A 25,673-nucleotide genomic window follows, 5' to 3' on the forward strand; every position below is an offset into this window, starting at 1 on the left:
ACACCAGTTTCCATCTTTCACCATCAAATCTGGGCAAAAAACACAGGTTTGTGTGATGTGACTTTAGTGTAATGAGACCTAGACTACTGAAAGGTTCCAATCCATAATCCGAAGAGGAGGAAAATGAAGACAATTATAGAACAACAGAGAGTTCCTTTAACCACCCCCAGCATGATATTGAGGGACGCATGGTTTAACCAGAGGTCTGGGTTGCTGTTGACCTCCATCAGGTTTGTTGTCTCAGCTGTATGAGGTGCATTCAGGCAATTTCAAAAGAGCACAAGTGCCTTCCCAAAAGGTCAACCAAATAAAGCTTCCAGGGACTATCAATCAAACTGAACTGTTGAACAAAAGATGATAAATTGGAAAACTAAAGTTGGAGGAAAGGACAGGGGAAAAAAAATAGAAGTATAGAGAACACTCTGCAACTTAAAAATGTCCATTTTTGTTGCCTTCATTGCTTTAATGAATTTCTAAATATTAGATTTCTAAATAATAAGAAATTAGGAGAGGAGGTATTTTAACAGAACAAAAATAAATGTTATAGAGAGATGGGGAAAAGTTGGTGTTACTGCCCTTCTAAATAGAAAGTGAGTTTTAATTTTACTGTAAAGATATTCAGAGTTTTATCAACTTTGACAGTTTAGTCACTCTCCCTCTGACATCAAGGGATAGGGAAGAAAGCAGAAACAGGGTTCTGACTTCTGTAATCTGCCATGATCTTTTGAATATCGAAGTGCCGAATAGTCTATGCACGTTTCAATGACCTGTGTGCTTTTGGCAGCAAAGCAAACAAAACTGCTGCAATCAAGTCTTGGGCAGGATGCAAAAACTGCTCATCATTTCAATGTGCCTGGGGCAAGATGAGCTCTCCTAGGCTCCATCCTATTGCTCCAAATGAAGGAAGATGTGCAGTGATGATTCTAAAAGCTGAACTTCACATCAACAACACTCATCAACCCAAGGGTGAAGGTCATAGTGATTTAGTAAGGAATATCAATCTCTATTGAACCATTTAATGCAAGTAAATGTTTAACATCAAATGAGAGGGAGGAAGGAGCAATTTTGCAGACTAGGCACAATGTGGGAACTCCACAGCCAACCATGAGCAGCTCCAGTTCCCTCCACAAAACAAAAGATCTTTCAGCTGATGTATTGCCACATCCTCTACTTCAGGAAGAAAATCTAAATTAAAAGCTACTTAAATTATAGTTCGCTTACACTCAAGAAATTATCCCACTGCTGCTAAAATGGGTCCCAGTTTATTTTATTTAGAAACCAAGCTAACTAACATTTTCCAAGAGTCAGTAAAAGCAGATTATTTATGAAAAAAAAACAAGTGAGTGGTGAAGGGTTCAATTGCAGTCAGCTAAATGTGGAAATACAAGTAACACTGGACGATGTGGTAACTTGTACCCACTGACTGACAAACAACAGTTGGCTGTCACTACTTTTGTTTTTGACCGATAAACGCACAGTGGTGTAGCGGTTAGCGTAACACTATTACAGTGCCAGCAACCTGGGTTCACTTCCCACCCTTGTCTGTAAGGTGTTTGTACGTTCTCCCCTGTGTCTGCGTGGGTTTCCTCCAGGTGCTCCGGTTTCCTCCCACATTCCAAAGACGTACAAGTTAGGAGCTGTAGCGCCGGAAGAGTGGTGACACTTGCAGGCTACCCTCAGCACATTCTCAGTAATGTAAAAAGTTGCAATTCACTATGTTTCGATGTACATGTGACTAATAAATAAATATCTTAAACAATATTCAGGTTATAAAATAAACACCTCGGGAATGGTTGAAGGAGGGGAAGCGAAAAGGAGTGAAAGAGTAAAGAGAGAAAGCCAATGAGGGATTGGCAACAAGATTTTCTGGGTAGAAAGACAGTGGAACCTGTAAACCAAACAAACTAGGAGTCATCATAGATGAGCAAGGACCAGAGTATCAATTGCTAACATTATTACCTTATGATTTTTATGTAGGATAACCTAAAATTCCACAAAAATGTTGTTTTGTTATATTAAAAACAGTTCAAATCGTGAAGATTTTTAATGTGGCATGAACCCAAATCCTCAGCTCCCTTCCGCCTCGAGTTTCCCTCCGTCGAGTGCACACTTTACATCTGCTGAAATGGAATTCTCTCAGACACTGCCCAAAGCGCCCATCTACCTTATCCAAATTCCTCTGCCATTTTCTTGGGTTTTCCACAGAACTAACTGCACCTTGTATCTTATCTCTAAATTTTAAAAGACCAAATGCAAATCAGTGATAACACACAAGTAGCCCCAGAACTAGACGCTGTGGCTTACGTCATATCACTCAACAAACTGTGCTGGATTCCCACCCTTTCCTTCCTCACTTATAACTAATTTGTTGGATCAAGATTGTTATCATCCTTCTAATCCTGTCCCCTTTCCCAAAGAGATCATGTGTGGAACCTCATCACAGCTCATACATACACCAGTCACCACATCACCCCTGCTCCATTCTTTACTCCAAGACTACTTTTGAAATCCCTGCTGACTGCACCCATTTTCTCTTCAGCTTGAAGCTGAATCTCCAATTAAAGACACTCTAAAGCATTTCCTATACATTTAGATAACTGGCCTGCAATTACTCAGATTAACTGTGTCTCCATGTTCAAAAATAGGTTACTATATTGGCACTCTTTGCTCATTTGAGAAAAATTATCGTCTCTAGAGATTCCGCAATTTCCTCCTGCAACTTTCATGATTATGGAATGTACCTATTTAAATGCTGGCTTCCTTTGTGTCCTTAACTAATGGTTAGCACCCTTTCATCAATCAGAAACTCTCCCATTTCTTAAGACCATGTCAGGATTTATCTCCTCACACAGATCAATTTTATTAAGGAGAAATATGATCAAAAAACTTTGGTGCTTTTTTGTTCCAAAAATTATTTCCTATTTAGCTACTTTATGATATACATCCATGACAATTACCCAGTGAAAACTTGTATTTGAACTCAAAGCACTTGCTAAGACATCAACTTTCAAAACCAAGATACAGATAACGGTAAAGATGAAATGAAGGTGAATGTGACTACATGGAGAAATGGCTGGGGCGCCAAAAGTGAAGAAGTGAAGAGAAGTTTCTCAAACGACACAAGTTACTCAGGAATTCAATTGTCTGGTAGCACATGTACTGTATGTACACTAGGTGATAGAATTTAAGCAGATGATCATGGAAATAACTGCTGGCCTTGGTAACAAAGCATAGATCATCGAAAATAAATTAAAACACTCAGTTGTATCAAAACTACAAAAGCCAAAACAAAAAAAAAGATGAGACTGGACAGCCCATCTAGCAATGACCTTGGCACTGAATTCAGACACGGCAGTCGTTGTCAGCCCAGTCGGCCTTGCAAATTCCTCCTCACAAACACCTAGGGATTTGTGCTAAATTGGGAGAGGTGTCCCACAGACTGGTCAAGCAACAGCCCAACAGTCGTGATGACAGAATCTTAACATACAGACAATGTGCCAGATCCCTCCACTATAATCGCTGGATGCAACCTACTCCATGGCTGGACAGCTCCACCAGAGGGGGTACGTAGGTAAAAGGAGTAACCCTTGGACCCCCCAGCACTGACTCCAGATCCTATGAAATCTCATAGCATCTGAACAAACATAGCCAAAGGTAATCTCCTTCTGATTACCAGGTATAGTCTTTACACAGCTGATCGATCAGTGCTCCTCCCTGTTGAACAACAGTCAGAGAAAGCAGTGAAAAGTAAGGCACACAATGTAATCTGGGTGGAGGACTTCAATATCCAAGACTGACTCCATAGCATCACCACTGAGTGACTGGAGTCCAAAGGACAATAGCCTGGATACAGTGCTCACTGGTAAAACAATGGAGCTCACTGGGAACCTCAAGAGAAGCTCCAAGCAGAGACTCCCGCTTCTCTAACATCAGCTGTCAAAAGTCAAAAGGACTTCACCATCGAGCAACAAAGGTGTCTCTCATCCAGCATTACAGTCGCTGCATACATCCTACTCCACGGCAGGACAGTTCCACCATAGCCAAAAACAGTGAAGGATTCGGAGACTGAAAACCAGGAAGAAATAAGTAACATTTTAAACTTGTTACATAAAGATTGGAAAATGCACATAAAATTAAGGAAGCATTTGAGATAACTACAAACATTACAATGCATCTTCAAATATTTACATGGAATTACAATCCACATGCATTTTTATTTAGGTCCACTTGAGTTTCCAAGGAGTAACTTTGGCTTGGTATGCCATTAAAACATTGTTTAGATCTTAAGCAATAAGATGCTTACAGCAAGAATAACCCTAAAATTTATTTGGTTGATTATGCTGGAGAAGGACATAAAGGGGCAGAATATGCATAGGAGCCACTGTCCAAAATCTACTGTCAGTTTCACAAGGCAACATTAGCAAATGTTGACAGTTACACCATCATTACAACCATAAACACAGGCAATTGCTTAAGCCATAGTGCACTCGATAGCTGAATGGATTTCTATACACACAAGCAAAGATTTTCCATTTGGGCAAGAGTCCAAGAGGTGGTCTGTCCATTGTTGGATCCTGCTTCCCTCTTCTCCCCCTTAACTTGCGGCCAAAGGAGTCAGTGTGAATGGGTAAAAAAAAATCAACAATCTGCTTTAGTCCAGTCTTGACATTTACAAACTTTCAAATCTGGAACAAATATGAATTCTGCACAAACACCATTAAGATCGCACACCTTAAATATAATTTAGTTATTTGATTTTATTGAGTAACTCAGCTAGACGAGGACTGCAGATGCTGCCAAGAATAAAATGATCCATCTAATTCACATTAACAGCAAGAAATATGATGACTGCTTTCTGATAATATATTCTCCTACTGTCACTGCCTCTCCTGAAACAAACCATTGGCCTTCAGAATGAATATCCTGTCATCCACGCAAGCAAGCACGGAACAGACGAAATGCCATGGTGTTCAAAGAGTAATCTTCTGGCTAAGAGTTTTCTCTTAAACAGGCCAGCCAGGCGTTGGCTTTTTGTAAATCATGCCAGGCCACAATTTGAAGGCGAATGGAGTGTCCTTCCAATTATCCTAACCAACACCCTGCAACAGCTATTTCATTACTCTTTCAGGGACGGCACAGTGTGGAAATTACCCATGTTATTTGCCAATATTATAACAATATCCACCACTCAAAGACTGAAATATAACCCTGACAGCTTAGTTAACACTTTATCAAGTCAACCAATCTTACTAGGTGTGCAAGTACACAAGAATCAGGAGTATACCATTCTGCCCCTTGTGTCTGATTTGCCATTCAATAAACATCATGGCTGATTTTTCCCCAGCACCACTTTCCTCCATTAACCCAACATACCTAAATATCCAAAAGTGCATCGATCTCTGTCTCAAATATACTCAGCCTGTACAGTTCCCTTGGGTAGAGAATTTCAAAGATTCAACACCCCCTGCATGAAGGAATCTCATCTCTGTCATGAATGGCTGGCCCCTTCTTTTTTGACCCCTGGTCCTAAATACCCCATCCAGAGGGAACATCATTGCAGCATCTAGCCTGTCAAGACACTCGATTTTGTATCTTTCAATAAGATCACCTCTCATTCTTCTAAACTCAGAAGAGTATGAGCCCACTCTGATTAATCTCTCCTCATTTAACAAACCTACCAAAAATCGAGAATGTCTTTTAAGTTAAAGGTTAAGTGTTGTACAAACACACAATGCTTCACAGGAATACTTACACATCAAATTTAACACTATGTAACAGAGGGAGGCAATGAGAGAAATTGACCAACATCAGCGTGTCTGAAAAACTATGGCAACAGATGGAAATACAAGAGGGTCACGGACAGATCCTTAAGGGGGGGGAAATACAAGAGGCAAAGCCCTTTGATAGCAATTCTTTAGCCACAACTGGTACCAGGGCAGTGTTATCCCATCCAGCCAGACAAGAGTAGCAAGGTAATAGATAATGGAGCAGTTACTGGTGTCGAAAGCTGCAATAACATCATGAGGGACAAATAGCGATACATTAATTTTGAGACAATCACACAGAATATCATTAGTGACTTTGACTACAGCAATTTCATTCCTGTACAGGGATAGAAACTAGATTGGAGGGATTCTTGATTGGAAGGAATCCTGGGTAAGGCAGTTACATATGTGGGAGTGAACAATCCACTCGAACAGCTGAGAGGAAAGGGGATATAGTGATGGGGCCAACATTCAGTTTTTGAGAAGGGTATTGATGCCAGATATGAAGGAGATGTGGACAAAGGGAAAAGCCATTCATAATATCAGCTAATGTTGCAACTATTAAGGTCAAGAGTTAACTGGAAATGGGGTTGAGGAAGCAGGAGGTGGGATTGGAGGAGCCACCAAGCGAGATAAAAAGGGAAGCATATTTGGAGCTAGTGTTGCAGTCTATAGGGAGGAAAGCAGCAGACCAGATGATTTTCATCTTTGTGGCAAAGGAGAACAGGCTTCTATCAAGGTCTCAATGTCAATGTCACCATTCATAATAAGCTCACAGATGGCAGAGACCTTGTTCATATGCTAAAAGACATTTATGGAGTGGAAGGGGTGGGGAGGAGGAAACACAGCGAACAATTGTATGAGATGGAGAAAGTGGTGATAATAGGTGACCCATTGCCAAAATCCACAGGGACAGTCCTCAGCTGGGCAAGTTGAACAGGAAGGGGATGGTTAGATTAGGAAGGTCAGCATGAGAGCTGGATGGGGCAGCTGAGAGGGCAGCAAACTGTGGGTTGGTAGGCCATTTGAAAGATGCTGATAGAGGCTTACTTAAGAGGGTATGAACCCTGGAAACTGAGAAGGTGGCATGACCACAGGTTAGAGGGAATTACTAGTAGTGGTGGTGGTCACCGGTCCACTGCAACACCCAGACTACACATGTGAATGGTCTTGTTACATTGGCCCCTTTATACAAGGTTGAGGGACAGATATTGATTCGCCTTACTTGAAATCTGAGCTCTCACTTCAATAATGAACAGGGAATGTCACAATTCAAATCACAGAATGACAGAGCATTTGGCCCACCACGTCTATGCTAGCTCTTCAAAAGAGATTGCCAATTAATATCACTACCTGCTCTCCAATTTCGCGCCCCCCCCCCACCAACAAATATCTATTCAATTCCCCTTTGAATTTTACACTGAATCAGCTCCCACCATTCCAGGTACTGCATTCTAGTTCTTAATTACTTGCTGTGTTTCTTTTTTGCCTCATCACCTCTGGTTCTTTCGCCAATTCCTTCACCTATGTCCCTTGGTATTAAAGGACGGCCAATCAGCCTACTGAGCCTGGTCTAACCAGCTGCAAACCAGTCAGCCCCACTCCCTACTCTTCTCCACATCCAATAGATGCTAGCCACTTGTTGCAATAAAATGTTTTTCCTCTGCTTTTCTTTAGGAAATAGCTTCACTTGACTTGTATCAAAACCTTCCATGATTTTGAAAGTACATTTTGAAATCAGGGAAGTTCTGAAATGGAACATGTCCTCTGGTTTCTCTTGATTTACTTTGACAATAGTGAAAGGTATTCTCAGCTGTTTATGTATAAATCTGTGCAAGTTTTTTTCTTTGTAAAATATTGGAAGGAATTTCTTGAATCTCAATACCACATGTAGCCAAATTCCTTTCACACTGACTGCATTTTCCTGTCTTCTAAAAGATCCCTTCAGCCAAATTAAACCAAGTTTCATTTTGCAATAATGCCATTATCAGTGCTGGGTTGGATCTGTTCAAATTCCCAACGTGGCCACTTAAGCCAAACCTGTGGGCTTTATATAGATATTTTCAACTCAAAAATAAGCACCGAGATTTTCTCAAGTTGGAGTTTAGGAAAGTGTGGTAAAAGCAGGGCTTCCAGCTTGTCCCAGTAAAGTCTGGCCTTTCCATTGCCTCTGTAGTCCTAGAATATTTTACAGCTTAATGAATCTGTTTATTGTTGGAATGAAATGTTGTTGCAAAGGGAGAAATAGCAACCAAACTGCACAAGTGGTGCCTGGAACCGTGAACAGGATAAGAGATATCCCATCTGTGGTGTTGAGAGAGGAGGAATAAATGATGAACAAAACAGTGGGTTTGTTCCAAGTGCTGGATGATATCATTTATGAAATCATGGAATTATGAAATCACTTATGAATCATGGTTAAACTTTATATTACTAGTGAATCAAAATAGATGAAAAGCAAAAAACTGCAGATTCTGGAAATTACTCAGCAATTCAGGCAGCATCTACAGAGAAAAAAAGAGTTAATCTTTCAGGTGAACGATTCTCCATCAGAACGGATAAGGAGTAGCAAGAGTGGGTCCCCCATTCATGGATTTGGTGATGAAGTTCTTTAATAACCTAATCAAATCAGGGAAGGCGAGTACATCTATATCCAATTGCATATGCATAATGACCCAACCTTTCAATCCGCCCTTTTAAACTCATCCAAGTCCAGCACTACTCACATTAACATTCCTTTTTTATGCAGTAAAGTGCCATTGCCATTAAGGTTTGTCTATCCAGTCAACTGTACCTTCTATGAATTTTTCAGTGCAGAAATGGGCTCCAGATCTACAGCTACTTAATCTGCTAAGTACTCCACCACTGCACTGGTGGTACGTTTTTTGGGAGGCATCTCATGACATTTTCCTCATATCATCAGAAGCGCAAACCATTAAGACCTAGAAGCACAAGGCAGAATTCTAATGTTGGGAACAGTTGAAGTTAGCAAGGGATCTGGGATTACTTGATTCCAGGGCAGTTGGAGGCAGGGAAGTAGGAGTGTCCAGTAGTGTTCCTAATTTGCACAGTTCAAACTTAATTGGTGGAAGGTCTGACCTGTGTTACAGTGATCAGGCTGTTCTTGTTCAGGCATGTAAGTTCCCTCATGTACTTACAAGATCATGCCTGCAGGATGCAAATTTGGAATTTAAGAGGAAAAAAATTCTTTTAAACATTTGCTATTTACTCCAAGCAACAGAATACCCACCCAGAATAAAGCATTATCCCAAAAGGTGCTATTGTTGGTACTAAACCCTTCAGACATTCTCAGCTCTATGATGGAGTAGTACTAGTTTTTATGCCTGATGAATACTCCAGAGAGAATGTGCCAATTGAATATCCTATGTCAGTGGCTCCCTATAACTGTGGGAAGCCAGCCAGAACTTCCATCCTAAGCACTAATTCACTCTGACTGGTTTTATTATAAGCAAAGTTAACATAACTGCACATCCTAGCAAGCCTTATACATTGTGCACTGCTGACTCCAAGATCCTGCCAATATCTCTAGCAAAATCTCAGAATAATCCCAAGGCAAAGAAGTTGAGTGTGTTTGTGATTTGATCAGTCACTGGTAAACGTGGCTGCCTGGTAACAGTTCCTGTAGGATTCATGTTTGTCATCTCCTGATGCAATACCACAAGCTTCCCGAGGCTGATGTCAGACACGTTGAGGAATACCAGGAGAAGCCTGCTCACATTCATCACTATTCTCCTCGGACACGGAGCACCCACACTGTTGTGGCCATAGAAGCTGTGAAGTTCACACATAGACATCTACAAAGTTTGGAAACTGAACAGCACGGTTTACAAGTTTAGCTCCAATGATTGAAAAGTTAGCTCCAAAGTTTTCACACAACCAATACGTGAGCAAGGCCTTTCAAAAGCTGCATATTAGCACAAGTATTCAGCTGCATTGTTAACAGTCAGGTCTATCCATTAAAATCTGTAATACGATAGTGCTCTTGAAATCAAGTTCCAGGTAATAACAAAACAGCACACATCTTGGACTACCTCCTTTGACTGGTGGTTTAATTACTGGTGTCACCTTCTGGACAAAAGGAGTAGATTGGAATGATGTGAAAGTGTTGCAGAAATACTCCAACCCACTCAAAGAACTGCAATTTCTAACCAGGAAGCTCAACTTAGAGACAGGAGTTTGTATGTTTTCCCTGTGTCTGCGTGGGTTTCCTCCGGGTGCTCCGGTTTCCTCCCACATTCCAAAGATGTACGGGTTAGGAAGTTGTGGGCATGAGATGTTGGCACCAGAAGTGTGGCGACACTTGTGGGCTGCCCCAGAACACTCTACGCAAAAGATGTATTTCACTGTGTTCTTCAATGTACATGTGACTAATAAAGATCTTATCTTAAGATCAAGCATAACTTACAGGACAGAAAATGTGAGGACAGTCCATCATCTGAGTAAAACTTTTAAATGCAAACTGGAAATGTTCAGGTGCCAGCATCTTCCAAAGGCATCCTCAGACTAACACAGCTATTAATTCAAAAGTGGGTATTGATACCCATAAAACAACAACCGAGAAGACATCATAAGGATCTGTTAAGTGTCTAAAGAGCTACTACCAACAATATTTCTTTTGGGATAATGTTGGAAAATGGGCAGGTGTGCAGCTTGAAATCAACAGCAAATATTTAAGAGTACAGGATCTTAAGAACACAATTCTGTAAGCAGAGAAGAGAACTTCAACACATAAAATTCCAAAGAGAACAATTTAGTTCCTATTTCTCAAACTGACAACAGCCCAATAACTGCAAAGCAGGTCAAACCTTCCACCCAACTCAGAGAGGGCTGTGCAAGTCAAGAACGTTTCTGCAGCACACCACCCCACCCCTGCAACTTTACTGACTCCAATTCCCTTAGAAACAAGTGCTCCCAGGATCATGATGGGACTGCATAATGGCCCCAACCTCTTGCTAACTTCTACTATTTCTAACATCTACCTTGTGCCTGCAGCTCTCCCTAGTTCAGCTTCTTGCACTTCTGATGATATGGAGAAAAATGTCACAACATGCCTCCAAAAAAAAAACATATTGACAATGCAACAGCAAGATATTTAGCGAATAAGCGAGTGGCCTGTGGGTCTGAAGCCAACTTCTGCACTGGAGTATCACTTAGTGAAGGGACAGGTAACAGGACAGAAGAATTTCTGGGGCAACGGGGCTCTGCTACCCTGCACAATTTAGATTCTACAATTATCTGCACTTTGCCTATTCTGTGACTTCAATTCAGGACAGCCCAAGGTATTTGAGAATCGCAAACAGAGGGGAAGAAAGTCCTTTGACTAACAATACAGTGCTTTGATTTAGATTCCACAGTAATTTGCTAAGAGTGCTTCACTATATGTCTTAATAAAGCAGGGGCAAGGTTAAAACTCATGCCCAAGATAAGGTTCCTGAATCCACTGACCACTTTCTGAAGCTTGAAACAATTTGGCAAGTCAATGGAAAGAATTCCTCATCAGAAAGCCATCTTTAACAAGCACAAGTAGGACCCATTGCACCAGCTGTTTAAACAGTTTTACTTACAATAGAAATATACAAGTTGGTGAGGAATGAAGGAAAAGCCAGCCAAATAAATACTGGGGAGCAATATCCCATGGGAACTTCGATTTCAATTCTTCAGCACTTTGATACACCAGTCTACACCTTACAGAACATCACAGACATATTGGTCTTAGGGAGAGGCCAAACAGCCCATAGTATTGATGCTGGTCAAAACAGACAAGGTTAATTGTGGTTTCTGGCTCTTGGTCTACTGCCCTGCAGAATGCCAGGATCAGGTTAAAATAATTTTGGTCAAATAATTCCACATAGCTTCATTTTTAAAGTAGCTCAGAGTTTGTTATCAATATACCCAAGAAGTGATGATAGCACCAAGGGTTTAATCATTTAAGGTCTGCAATACTTCAAAAAAAATTTATAGAACTTTAAAGATTATTTGCACAGAATTTATAACTAGATAGAATTCATTATTCAGTATTGACTTGGGATTCAATACATTTCTGACATTAAGCTTCCAGAAGGCTGTCAGGTCAAAATATATGCACACAATTTATAATGTCAAACTGAAGTTAAGATTAGTTTTCCTTTATTACAACAATAAGATCACCTCTCAAAAATTAGCTTTAAAGCACTTTGAGGTTGTGCAAGGTCCAAAATTCAAGCTTTCCTTTTCAGAGCTGCAAGTGTCACATTAGCCAGTTAAGTCAAAATGTTGTGTATTTAAATGGCTCAGACCATAAATCCAGTGGTATTCATAGAATCATAGAACGGTACAGCACAATACAAGCCCTTCGGCCCACAACATTGTGCCAACCTTTAAACCTCACCTAAGACTATCTAAACCCTTCCTCCCACATATCACTCTATCTTAAATTCCTCCATATGCTTATCTAGCAATCTCTTGAATTTGACAAATGTACCTGCCTCCACCACCGCCCCAGGCAGCGCATTCCATGCCCCAACCACTCTCTGGGTAAAAAACCTCCCTCTGATATCTCCCTTGAACTTCCCACCCATTACTTTAAAGCCATGCCCTCTTGTATTGATCATTGGTGCCCTGGGAAAGAGGTGCTGGCTGTCTATTCTATCTATTCCTCTTAATATTTTTTACACCTCTATCATGTCTCCCCTCATCCTCCTTCTCTCCAAGGAGTAAAGCCCTAGCTCCCTTAGTCTCTCCTCATAATCCATACTCTCCAAACCAGGCAGCATCCTGGTAAATCTCCTCTGCACCCTTTCCAACGCCTCCACATCCTTCCTATAATGAGGCGACCAGAACTGGACACAGTACTCTAAGTGTGGTCTAACCAGAGTTTTATAGAGCTGTATCATTACCTCGTGACTCTTAAACTTGGTCCCATGACTTATGAATGCTAACATCCCATACGCTTTCTTAACTACCCTATCTACCTGTGAGGCAACTTTCAGGGATCTGTGGATATGAACCCCCAGATCCCTCTGCTCCTCCACACTACCCAGAATCCTGCCATTAACTTTGTACTCCGCCTTGGAGTTTGTCCTTCCAAAGTGTATCACCACACACTTCTCCGGATTGAACTCCATCTGCCACTTCTCAGCCCAGCTCTGCATCCTATTAATGTCCCTCTGCAATCTTCAACAATCCTCTACACTATCCACAACACTACCAACCTTTGTGTTGTCTGCAAACTTGCCAACCCACCCTTCTACCCCCTCATCTAAGTCATTAACAAAAATCATGATATTCACACAGGAGGCTCATTATTCTCCACAACAATCTAAGACTAAGCTCAAGACCAATTTCATCCAATTCCTCCATTCACTCTGTGATGGCTTTAAACTGAAGAACCTGCCAATACCATCAGAAAATTAAACCACAGATAATAGTGCAAACTCATCTAAAGAGTTTTAAATAATGTCTATCAAATCTCTTTCTAGCCTTGTCTCCTCCAATGGAAACAATCACATTATTTCATCTCTGGATCTACTGGTTTTAACAGTCTGTTATTATATTTTAAAAAATACTTGCTTTTACATCATCCCTTTAAAGACCTTGCAGCTAATGAAGTATATTGGAAGTTCAATTAGTGTAGCAATGCTGGAATCACCCCTTTACCATAGTAAAAGTGCCCAATGTGCTTCACAGGACATCTATTAACACAATCAAAGCTTGACAGCAAGCCACCTAAAGGATGGACTTGTTGGGTTAAAGAGCCTGTATCCATGCTGTATTGCTCTATGACTCTATAAGCAACATTAGGGCAGATGACAAAAAGCTCAACATAGAACATAACAGCACAGTACAGGCCCTTTGGCTCACGATGTTGTGCTGACATTTTATCCTGCTCTAAGATCTAGCTAACCCTTCCCTCCCACATAGACACATGAATGATAGAAAAATAGGGGGCTATCTAAGAGTCTCTTAAATGTCCCTAATGTATTTGCCCCCACAACCTCTGCAGGCAGTGCATTCCACGCACCCACCACTCTCAGTGTAAAAATCTTACCTCTGACATCCCCCTTATACCTTCCTCCAATCACCTTAAAATTATGCCCCCTCGTGTTAGCCACTGTCGCCCTGGAATAAAGTCTCTGACCGTCCATTTGATCCATGCCTCTTATCAAATGCCTATTAGGTTGGTCAAAGAGAAAGATTTTAAGGAACATCTTGAAGTTTGAGAGGTGGAGAAGTTGGGGGAAGGAATTCTAGGTTTGGAGGCTCGGCAGCCAGCAACGCCATGGCGGGTGAAGGTAAGCAGGAATGAACAAGCCAGAAATGGAGAACATTAAAGCTCGCGGAAGAAATATGAGAGAGGGAGGTTAGTAATTGCAAATAACATTTAGTGAAATTTTATCATTCTAACCCAATTCCTTTTTATAAAAACAAAACTTCAGCCTGCAATGCAAATCAACAATTCAATGCAATGCTGCATTGCCACAGGTCAACATCAAGTGGCAACTTCCCCTGTCCCTCCCCATCAAAGCCCAGTCTGCCAGATAAAACACTTCATGGCAATACTTGAATGAAAAAATTCCATCAATATGCTACTCAGCATTCCTCCCTCAATACAAAGCAATGCTGAAGAACATTAACTGGATCTCCATTCACTCTTTTTGTTTTTAAAAAAAGGACCTTCTTGTATGCAGACTGGTTTCCATGGCTATCAACTTAACAATAAATACACTTCAAAACCTGTGTCAATCGGTTGCAAAGTCCTACAGTTGCTCTGAGAAACAAGGCCTTTAATAAACACATATTTAATATTTATATGGTTTTTAATCCATTCATTTTTTTGGTATCTGGGCGTCATTGGCAAGGCCAGCATTTATAAACACGTGGAAAATAGTTACTGTATCTGCTCCTCAGAATCAGAAACATGCACATAACGTACTGTGAAGGCAGTGGTATGAGAAACAGGGTTAGGGTTGGGTCATTAACAAGTGAAACTGGGAAGCATTTCAGACCACAAACTTTAGTCAAACTAAGATTTCTTCATTGGTCACATGTACATCGAAACACAGTGAAATGCACCTTTTTGCATAGAAAATTCCATCAAACTATGGAAGTTACTCCCCATATCGTGTTGGCTCGATCGAAATTTCCACCCAAGAACATTTCATCAAAAGTTATCACACTTTCAGCTCTGGCAACCCTTATTTGCTTTTCGTTATTAACAAAAAAATGTTGTTCTTTAACAACAAGAAACACCAGCAGAAACAATATATTTCAAATTATTTTTAAAATAACCCAAAGAGGAATTTTTCTGGGTGAAGCAAATTTTAATACTGGCCGTGCTTTGTATATTGCACTGGTGCAAAAGGAATATTGACGTGACAGAAAACACTCATCGCTGAAAGGTCAGCAAGAAATTTGGGACCTGAGATGATGAAACTAAACAGATTTAAAAAGCACTGACATGCAGTCAGATTGGACAATCAGTAACATGATGGGTATCATTGGACCAGATCATGCCTCTCTCAAAAGATTTTTCTTTTAACTTTGTAAACAGTTTTCTTTCTCCTAGAATTTTTTTACATTAATTTTCATGACCTGGGCATCACTGGCAAGGCCAGGATATACTGCTCACCCCTCATTGCCATTGAGAAGTGATATTGAGCTACTTCCTTGAAGCACTGCAGTCCTTCTTGTGAAGATACTCCCAAGGTGCTGTTAGGCAGCGAGTTCCAGGATTTAGACCTAAGATGAAGGGACGGTGAACTGGACTCACCAAGACCTTTCCACCATCTACAAAGGACAGGTCAGAAGCACATTGGAATACGCTCCAATTGCCTGGATGAGTGCAGCTTCAACAATATCAAGAAGCTGGACACAACCCAGGACAAAACAATCTTAATTGGCACCATATTTACCATCCTAAACATTCATTCCCTCCACCAAAGACGCAGAGTTCCTGTAGAATGTATCATGTACAAAACGTAATACAGTTACTCGCACAGTCTTCATTGAGGGGTCAGCAGTGGAAAGGGTGAGCAGCTTTAAATTCCTGGGCATCAACATCTCAGAGGATTTATCTTGGGCCCAACACACTGATGTAATCATGAAGAAGGCATGCCAGTGGCTCTGTTGCATTAAGAGTTTGAGGAGATTTGGTACGTCACCAAAAATTCTTGCAAATTTCTACAGAGTTACATTCTGACTGGTTGCATCACCGCCTGGTATGGAGGCTTCAGTGTGCAGGATTGAAAGAGGCTGCAGAAGGTTGTAGACTCAGCCAGCACCATCATGGGCACAACACTCCCCACCTTCGAGGACATCTTCAAGAGGTGGTGCCTCAAGAAGGTGGCATCCATCATCAAGGACCCTCACCACCCAGGACATGACCTCTTCACATTACTACCATCGGGGAGGAGGTACAGGAGCCTGAAGACCCTCACTCAATGTTTCAGGAACAGTTTCATCCCCTCTGCCATCAGATTTCTGAACAGTCCATGAACACTACCTCATTATTCCTCTTTTGCATTATTTATTTACTTTGTAATTTTTATGTCTTTATATCTCACGGTACTGCCGCCGCAAAACAACAAATTTCATGACAGATGTCAGTGGTAATAAACCAGATTCTGATTGAGGCAACTCCAGCAACAACTCTCAAACTTGCATCTTCTACTGTCAAGGACAAGGGCAATACACGGCCAGGAGCACTTCCATTTGCAGGTTCCTCTCCTAGTTGCACACCAGCTTGACTTGGAAATAAACCATCCTTCATCATCGCTGGGTCCAAATCCTGGAATACTCTACCCAGTAGCACTGTGGACTACTTTCACCAGAAGGGCTACAACATTCTCAAGGATGGACAGACAAGAATTGCTGGCCCTCTCGATGGCATCCAGATATCAAAAAATGACTAAGTGAACAAATGGTTTCCCTAACCTCCTCAGTGTGACAAGGACTCATAATAAAGTGAAAAGCAGAAACAAAGCAATATGTGGGTAAGGGAGAGGAGTCTTGAATCTTAATCTTCTGCATGTAAATCAATGCAGGCATTTTTTTTCTCATCCTCAGCTGTTGGAAGCATATTCCTTCTTCCCTGTTCCACAGGTTAACTAAACTTGCCTTGCGATTCCCCAGCTTCACCCTGGCACCCAGGGAGCCTAGGAGCATCTACACACATGGATAACAAAGGACAATAATGCCAAGCTTCTACTTCCATAGGCTTTTTATTCTATGCATTGTGGTGTCTTGGGACCCAGAGAGAATTGAGCCTCAATTCCTCTTTATTTGTGTATATTTAAGCTGTTAAAATCATGACATATTAATTTCCAACTTGGCAGTAAGTAATGCAGTTTTTTTTACTTTTTTAAAAATAAAACAGTCTAATTTGCCTTCTTCCCCCCAACAAAGTTAACGTACGTCATAAAACATTATTTATAGGCAATGAAGTGTATTTAATAAACTAAAATTGCAGTACTGAATTGTGGTGAGCATCTCGTCTAGATGTTAAGGAAGAAATTAAAATGATTGCAACCATATGTAGCAAGGTCAAGATGACATTTAGGTTTGAGCTGATAATGATCATGCCGCAAAAAGTGCCCGTTTTTGATAAGAGGATCTGAAGCATCATTCTCTGACACTGAACCTTATTACCCTTGCCACACCCTCCATCATTGACATCTTGTGGGTCACCACCGACCAGAAACAGAGATATACCAGCCACATAAATACTGTGGCTGCAAGAGAAGGTTAGAATTTGTGTATTCTGCATTGAGTGGTTCACCTCCCGACTTCGCAACGGCTTTATGGCATCTGTAAGACACATCAAGCATGAGATGGCATACTCTCCACATGCCTAAAGCTTCAAGGACTCAGTACCATCCAGCACAAAGCTGGATTAGATTTGCATTCCATCCAGCATATTAAATGTTCACTCCCTCCACAACTGGCTCACCATGGCTGCAGTCTGTATCCTCCAAGATGTGGTCCAGTAACTCTTTGTGGTTTATTTGACACCCTACTCATACTTCACTCATCAGAAAAGAAAACTGGTGATCACTGCCTCCTCCAACTTCCCCTCCATGTCAAACATTGAACCAATCTTGAAACACCTTCCCTTAATTATTTCATGGTCAAATTTGTGGAACTCTCCACCCATTCCATCACAACCAGGAGTGCTACATTCCAATGCACAAAATTTAACCCCATCTTCTCAAATACATTAGAGATGGACAATAAATTTCCCTTGCCTGTAACATCAACTCTTGATGAATGAATGAAGAAAAATTCAAACTTCCCAGGTCACAAGATTAAAATCCAACAGAAAATAATATAAAACTGAGTTGCCAACATTCAGAAGCTGTGCATCATTGCCCCTGAAGTAGATTCTTATCTCATACACAGAGAAAGGCAATTTCACATCTTCAAATAAAACTTGACACTTCCCCATTGAAGTGTCTGCCTCTATGTTTACACCTGTGTGTCTCATCTTTAAACCTGCTCACAAAAAATATATACATTCAAAAAAAACTTGCACATATGCAGCACCTTTCATACTCTTGCTTCTGTGGGCAGCTGAATTTGAGGATGATTGACCACATTTAGTGACTGGTACTGGAAGGCATTGAAGAAATAGCATCAACAGAGTCTCCACAATATCCTCCAAGTTCACTGAATGATCAGTGCCCTCTCTGAGGCCAACACTCCCAGCATTGAGCACATCATGTCTTTCACCAAACTCCCAAAGCAGAAACTTATTCTTTTGTGGGAAGAGATTACCAGGCAGACGGCGCAAAAGATTCAAGGATGTGCTCAAAGATGCCTTGAAGAAGTGCAACATCCCCACTGACTCCTGGGAACCTCTGACCCACCACTGCCCAAATTGGAAAAGGAACATTCAGGATGGCATTGAGAACCTCTAGGCCACACATCAGGAACACAGAAAGTCATACGTAAGCAGTGGGAAGAGTGCACCACTTCACAAACTACCCACCTGTCCACACTGTAAGCCACCACCTGCCCCACCTGTGAAAGAGTCTGTGGCTCGCACCTTATTAACTACTTCAGAACCCAGAAAACCAGAGTGCAAGCCATCCTCAATCCTAACGATTGGCCGAGAAAGAAAGAACAACCGTCACATATCCAATTACTTCAGATAAATTAAAGGAAGATTCATAGAGTAATACAGCATGGAAACAGGCCCTTCAGCCCGATATGTCCCTGCCAACCAAGATGCACATCTGAGCTAATTCCATTTACCTGGATTTGGCCCATCTCCCTAGAAACCTTTCCTATCCACGTACCCGTCCAAATGCCTTTGAAACATTGTAATTGTATCTGCCTCTGCCACCTCCTCTGGCAGCTCATTCCATATATCCACCACCCTCTTTGTGGAAAAACTTGCCCCTTAGATCGCCTTTAAATCTTTCTCCTCTCACCTTAAACCCATGCGCTGTAGTTTTAGACCTGCATACTGCAAGAAAAAGGCCTACCCTATGTCCCTCATAATTTTAGGTCACCCCTCAATTTCCTTTGCTCCAGAGAAAACAGTCCCAGTCTATCCAATCTCTTCTTACAACTCAATCCCTCCAGTTCAGTCAACATCCTTGTGAATCTTTTCTGCACCCTCTCAAGCTTAATCAATCCTTCCAATAGCACGATGGCCAGAACGACACACAATACTCCAAGTGCAGTGTAACCAACGTTTTGTACAACTGTAATGTGACATCCCAACTCTTGTACTCAATTGCACAGCCAATGAAGGCAAGCATGCCATATGTCTTCTTTGCTACCCTGTCGACTGTGTTGCCACTTTCAGGGAACGAGGTACTTGCCCTTAGAGCAACAAAGGTTATGGGGAGTTTCAACAGAGTGATGTAAGTCATAAGAGGTTGCAGTCATGGAATAATCAGTAAATTGAGGACACAGAATCAATTGGCAGAAGGTCTGGAATTCTTTAAAATAAATACACAGCAAATTCTGATCTAGAATACACCGGTTAAAGTGGTTAGGTTCATTCAACAGTAAACTTTTAAATGGAATATGAGCAAGGCAATGGGACTAACTGAATAGCTCTTTCAAAGAACTGGCACAGACTAGAGGCTACTTCTGCGCTATATAATTTAGTATGTTTAAAAGAATCATCAAAAAACTAAGATAAAAACAGAACACTGAAAACAGTCAGTGGGTCTGGCAACATCTGTAGAGAGAGAAACAAAGTTAATGTTTCAAGTTGATAACCTTCCATCAGAACTTGAAAAAGTTAGGAAGCGTAGCGGCCCAGACTTGCAGAACTCGAACCGCCATTGGCGGCTGCGGACGCATGCGCGGGAGCGCAGTGTAGACTAACCGCAGGGCGGGCCTTCCGGCAGGGACCTTACATCACGTCCGCCGAAGAGGCTCTCGGGTACTTTTGCACATTTTGCTTCTCTGAGTAAAGTGTGCTCTGGTTCAGCCTCCACATCTCTGCGTTTTCTTTTCTGCCATGCGTCGCATTCGGCTACATTTGGTGACCCCGATGCTCCCAGATGGCATCTGGAACCCGCGACATGAATCTCAATGACTCGCACAACGCAGTCTCACTCAAGCTCCCAACTTTCTGGGCCGCTCAGCCCCAGGTTTGGTTCGAGCAGGCTGAGGCCCAGTTCAGTATCAGAGGTATTACAGCTGACACCACACGGTACTACTACGTGGTTAGCGCGCTCGACCAGTACATGGCAGGACGGATCATCAACTTCCTGCACCATCCACCTACGGAGGACAGGTACACCAAGATCAAGGCGCTCCTCCTCCGCACTTTCAGACTCTCCTGCCACAAACGAGCCGCGTGGCTTCTGCACATGGATGGCCTGGGCGACCGCAAGCCATCCGAGCTGATGGACGACATGCTGGCGCTCATGAATGGTCATAAGCCCTGCCTTCTATTCAAGCAGCTGTTCCTCAAGCAACTGCCAGAGGACATTCGCCTCCTCCTCGCAGGTGAAGATTTCAGCGACCAGCGCAGTCTCGCGGCCAGGGCAGACATTTTGTGGCAGAGTAAGCAGCGGGGAGCGGCTTGCATCTGCCTAACCATGACCGCGCAGCCTAAGGCCAAGACCCCACAACCGAAACTGCCGAGACCCACAGGGGACAAGGATGAGGGTTCGGATCAATGGTGCTTTTACCATCAGAGGTGGGGGTGAAACGCGCGCCGCTGCCGTCCACCGTGTGCCTTTCCGGGAAACACCGGGGCTGTCGCTAGTGGCTTTGATGGCCGGCCATTGCGACAGCCTCCTGTCCCTCCGGGACCGACACTCCGGGTAACGTTTCCTGGTGGACACCGGGGCCGAGATCAGTGTCCTTCACCCCTCAAACATGGACACCCGTACCGTGGCCCCAGGCCCCAACCTCACCGCTGCGAGCGGCACCACCATCCGGACGTCCGGCTCGCGTACCATCCCACTGCGTTTCGGCCCCAGCTGTTTTACCTGGACCTTCACGGTAGCAGTGGTGTCATGACCGTTACTAGGGGAGGATTTCCTACGGGCTAACCGTCTTCTGGTCGACCTGAAGGGCCGGCGTTTGGTCCATGCCGAGACATTCCAAACCTTCCAGCTTGGGGAAGCCCAGTTCCTGGCCCTCCACCTGGACTCTGTCACACTCTCAGGTGATGAGTTCGCCAGGATGCTGGTGGATTTCCCCTCCATCATCACCCCACAGTTCTCCACTACCGGTCCCAAGCATGGCGTGCAGCACCACATTCCCACGCAAGGACCACCGCTGTGCACCCGGGCCTGTAGGCTTCCACCCGACAAGCTCCGCCTCGCCAAGGAGGAGTTCCGGAAGATGGAGGAGATGGGGATCATCCGCCGCTCAGACAGCCCTTGGGCATCTCCGCTGCACATGGTGCCCAAGTCCGCAAGAGGTTGGAAGCACTGCGGGGACTACAGGAGACTCAACGACGCTACAACTGCCGACCCATACCCAGTGCCTCACATCCAGGATTTCACAGCCAACCTCCACGGGGCGACCATCTTTTCAAAAATCAATCTGGTCTGGGGGTACCATCAGATCCCTGTGCACCCCAACAATGTGCCCAAGACAGCCCTCATCACCCCCTTTGGGTTGTTCGAATTCCTAAGGATGCCCTTCGGCCTCAAGAACGCCGCTCAGACTTTCCAGAGGCTAATGGACTCGGTGGGGCGAGGCCTGGATTTCGTCTTCATCTACCTAGACGATATCCTGGTGGCCAGCAAGTCACACAACCTGCATGTGGCACATTTGCGCCAACTCTGCCGGCGCCTGAGTGACCATGGACCGGCAATCAACCCAGCGAAGTGCCAGTTCGGGCTGACGGAAATCGACTTCTTGGGCCACGGGGTCAACCAGCATGGAGCCGCCCCACTACCGGACAAGGTCCAGGCCATCCGCCAGTTTCCCAAACCCAGCACGGTCAAGGGCCTGCAAGAGTTTGTGGGGATGGTAAATTTCTACCATCGGTTCGTGCCACCGGCGGTGCGCATCATGAGACCCTTGTTCAGTCTGATGGCCGGTAAGGCCAAAGAGGTGGCATGGGACGCGGAGTCCACGGAAGCTTTCGAGTGGACCAAAGAGGCGTTGGCGAAGGCGGCCCTCCCAGTACACCCAAGAATCGATGTACCCATGGCGCTCACAGTTGATGCTTTCGACACGGCAGTCGGCAGAGTCCTGGAGCAGCTCGTTGAGGGCCAGTGGCGACTGCTCGCCTTTTTCAGCTGACACCTGCGACCGCCAGAAGTGAAGTACAGCGCTTTTGACAGGGAGTTGCTAGCGCTCTATCTAGCTATCCGGCACTTCCGGTATTTCCTTGAAGGAAGGGATTTCACTGCGTATACGGACCACAAGCCCCTCACCTTTGCCCTTGCAAAGGTATCGGACCCATGGTCGGCCCGGCAGCAGAGGCACCTCTTGTTTATTTCAGCGTTCACCACAGACATCCGCCACATCGTGGGGAAGAACAACGTGGTCGCCGACACGCTGTCTCGTCCCCACATCCACTCAGTGACCACTTCAGCCCCAGGGATCGACTACATGGCACTGGCGCAGGCACAACAAGCAGACACCGAGATCTCGGCCTATCGCACTGCCGTTTCAGGACTCCAGTTGGAGGACGTCCCCGTTGGCCCAACAGCGGTTCGGCTCCTGTGCGACACATCTACTGACAGACCTCGGCCCGTGGTACCAGCAGCATGGAGGCGGCGGGTGTTCGACACGCTACACGGCCTGGCCCACCCGTCCATCCGGGCGTCTATCAAATTGGTAACGGACAAATTCGTTTGGCACGGTTTGCGCAAGCAGGTTGGATACTGGGCCAGGACCTGCGTAAACTGCCAGACTGCCAAAGTCCAGCGGCATATGAAGGCTCCCCTCCAGCAGTTCCAACCGACACTCGGCAGGTTTCAGCACATCCACGTGGACATCGTCGGCCCCCTGCCCGTCTCCCAGGGTGCCAGGTATATCTTCACCATGGTTTACAGGTTCACCAGATGGCCGGAGGCCATGCCGCTAGCGGACACGTCCACTGAGACCTGCGCCAGGACGCTCATCGCAAACTGGATCTCCAGGTCCGGACTCCCAGTGGACATTACCTCCAACAGAGGGGCACAGTTCACGTCAGGATTGTGGGCAGCACTGGCGCAGCTCCTGGGCACCCGGTTACACCACACCATGGCGTACCACCCACAGGCCAACAGCTTGGTCGAGCGGTTCCACAGGCATCTCAAGTCAGCCCTGATGGCATGCCTCAGAGGGCCCAACTGGACAGATGAGCTTCCCTGGGTTCTACTGGGCATGCACATGGCCCCCAAGGAGGACCTGGGCACCTCCTCAGCGGAGTTGGTTTACGGCACCCCCCTGACTGTCCCGGGCGAATTCATGCCAGAGGCTCAAGGTCCAGCAGGGACGCCGGCGGAAGTGCTGACGAAGCTGCGGGACAAGGTGGGGAGCCTGGCACTGGTTCCAACCTCCAGACATGGCACTACGCCGTCCTTTATCCCTAAGGATCTCCGGGACTGTGAGAACGTTTTCATTCGTGCGGCATGCACAAGTCACCTCTGCAGAGGCTGTATGAAGGACCCTTGAAGGTGATCCGACACAACGGATCTACGTGTGTCGTGGAGGTGGGCAGCCGCGAGGAGACCTTCACAGTGGACCGCCTCAAACCGGCACATTTGGACATCGGGCAGCCTGTGAAGGTGACCTCACCACGCCGGCAGGGCAGGCCACCCAAGAGGGACACACAGACTGGGGGTCCCACACCCCTGATGGACGTTTCGGGGGGGGGGGGCTGTAGCAGCCCGGACTCACAGAACTCGAACCGCCATCAGCAGCTGCGGGCACATGCATGGGAGCGCAGCGTAGACTAACTGCAGGGCGGACCTTCCGGCAGGGACATTACATCACATCCACCGGAGAGGCTCTTGGGTACTTTTGCGAGCTCGCGCGTTTTGCTTCTCTGAGTAAAGTGTACTCCGGTTCAGCCTCCACGTCTCTGCATTTTCTTTTCTGCCACGTGTCGCATTCGGCTACAAAAGCAAACATATTTTAAATTGTCGAGAAGGGGAAGGTGGAGGGAAAGGGATCAGTATGCTCAGGCAGCGAACAAAAGAGACTGAATGACACAAGTGGTGATGTCTGAGTAAGGGTTGTGAAGGCTTCACAAAATCACTGCTGATCTGCCTGAATGAGAAATAAATAGGAGATGACTCAGTAAATTGGTTTATTATTGTCACATGTACCAAGTATAGTGAAAAATCTTTGTTATGCATGCCATCTACACAGATCATTTCATTGCAACAGTGCAGTGAAGTAGTACAAGGGAAAGCAATAACAGAATGCAGAATAAAGTGTTAAAGTTACAAAGTGCAGTACAGGTAGACAATAATGTGCAAGGCCATCTTACAGTCATAGAATTTAGATTTAAAAGAGTAGAAAGAGTAGGTGGCACGGTAGTGTAGCAGTTAACGTGACGCTATTACAGCGCCAGCGACCCGGGTTCAATTCCCGTCACTGTCTGTAAGGGGTTTGTACGTTCTCCCAGTGTCTGCGTGGGTTTCCCCCTGGGTGCTCTGGTTTCCTCCCACATTCCAAAGACGTACAAGTTGGGAAGTTGTGGGCATGCTATGTTGGCGCCGGAAGAGTGGCAACACTTGCAGGCTGCCCCCCAGCACATTATTAGTAATGCAAAAAGACGCATTTCACTGTGTGTTTCGATGTACATGTGACTAATAAATAAAACATCATAATAGAAGTAATGAATAGATCTGCAGAGAGCAGCTTGCAATGAGTCGCCACCCTCCAGCACCATTGATATCCTATTAATGTTAATTAAATATTATAGGAAATGCTGACATTTTGAATGACGGTTGCTGGTTTAGATGCAGAAGCTGTGGTTGAGATAAAGCTGAGGTGTCAAATGAGAATAAGTGTATCCAACTCTCAGCTCAGATCATTACTGTAGTATCGTGGATGAATGAAAACTAAGAGAAAAAATGCTGAAACCGTGAGGTGCAGAACTCCTCTGATGTTGGAAATTAAATAAAAACAGAATGCTGCAAATACTTTGCATTTCAGGTGGCATCCATGGAGAGAGAAACAGAGTTAATGTCACAGGGTCATCAACTTGTGGCCGAGAGTGGATTGTAATCACAGTGACAACAGTTATCAGAAACATTCAAAAGCCAAGAAAAATACAAGTTGCCTTTGATCGTTCAACATAAACATGCTGACAGCCAAGTCAGCTTTCACATCTGATCGGTCTTTAAAAAGTACTTTTTGTTTAACGTTCAGTTTCATGGTAAAGGTCAAAGGAAAATAGCAAAAAATGAAGAAATTTAATACAACTGGAAACAAAGAACTATAATAAAAAAAATGGGAATCTAATAGGAAGATTGCTAATAA

The 25,673-nt window shown here is 44.1% G+C and overlaps 1 protein-coding gene across 1 annotated transcript in view; it reads right to left on the minus strand.

The window, feature by feature from the left end:
* The window catches only part of plod2 (procollagen-lysine, 2-oxoglutarate 5-dioxygenase 2), a 122,054-nt gene that overhangs the window by 91,172 nt on the left and 5,209 nt on the right, over positions 1 to 25,673 (minus strand).

The sequence above is a fragment of the Pristis pectinata genome, chromosome 6 (genome assembly GCF_009764475.1).
Source record: "Pristis pectinata isolate sPriPec2 chromosome 6, sPriPec2.1.pri, whole genome shotgun sequence".
NCBI lineage: Eukaryota > Metazoa > Chordata > Chondrichthyes > Rhinopristiformes > Pristidae > Pristis > Pristis pectinata.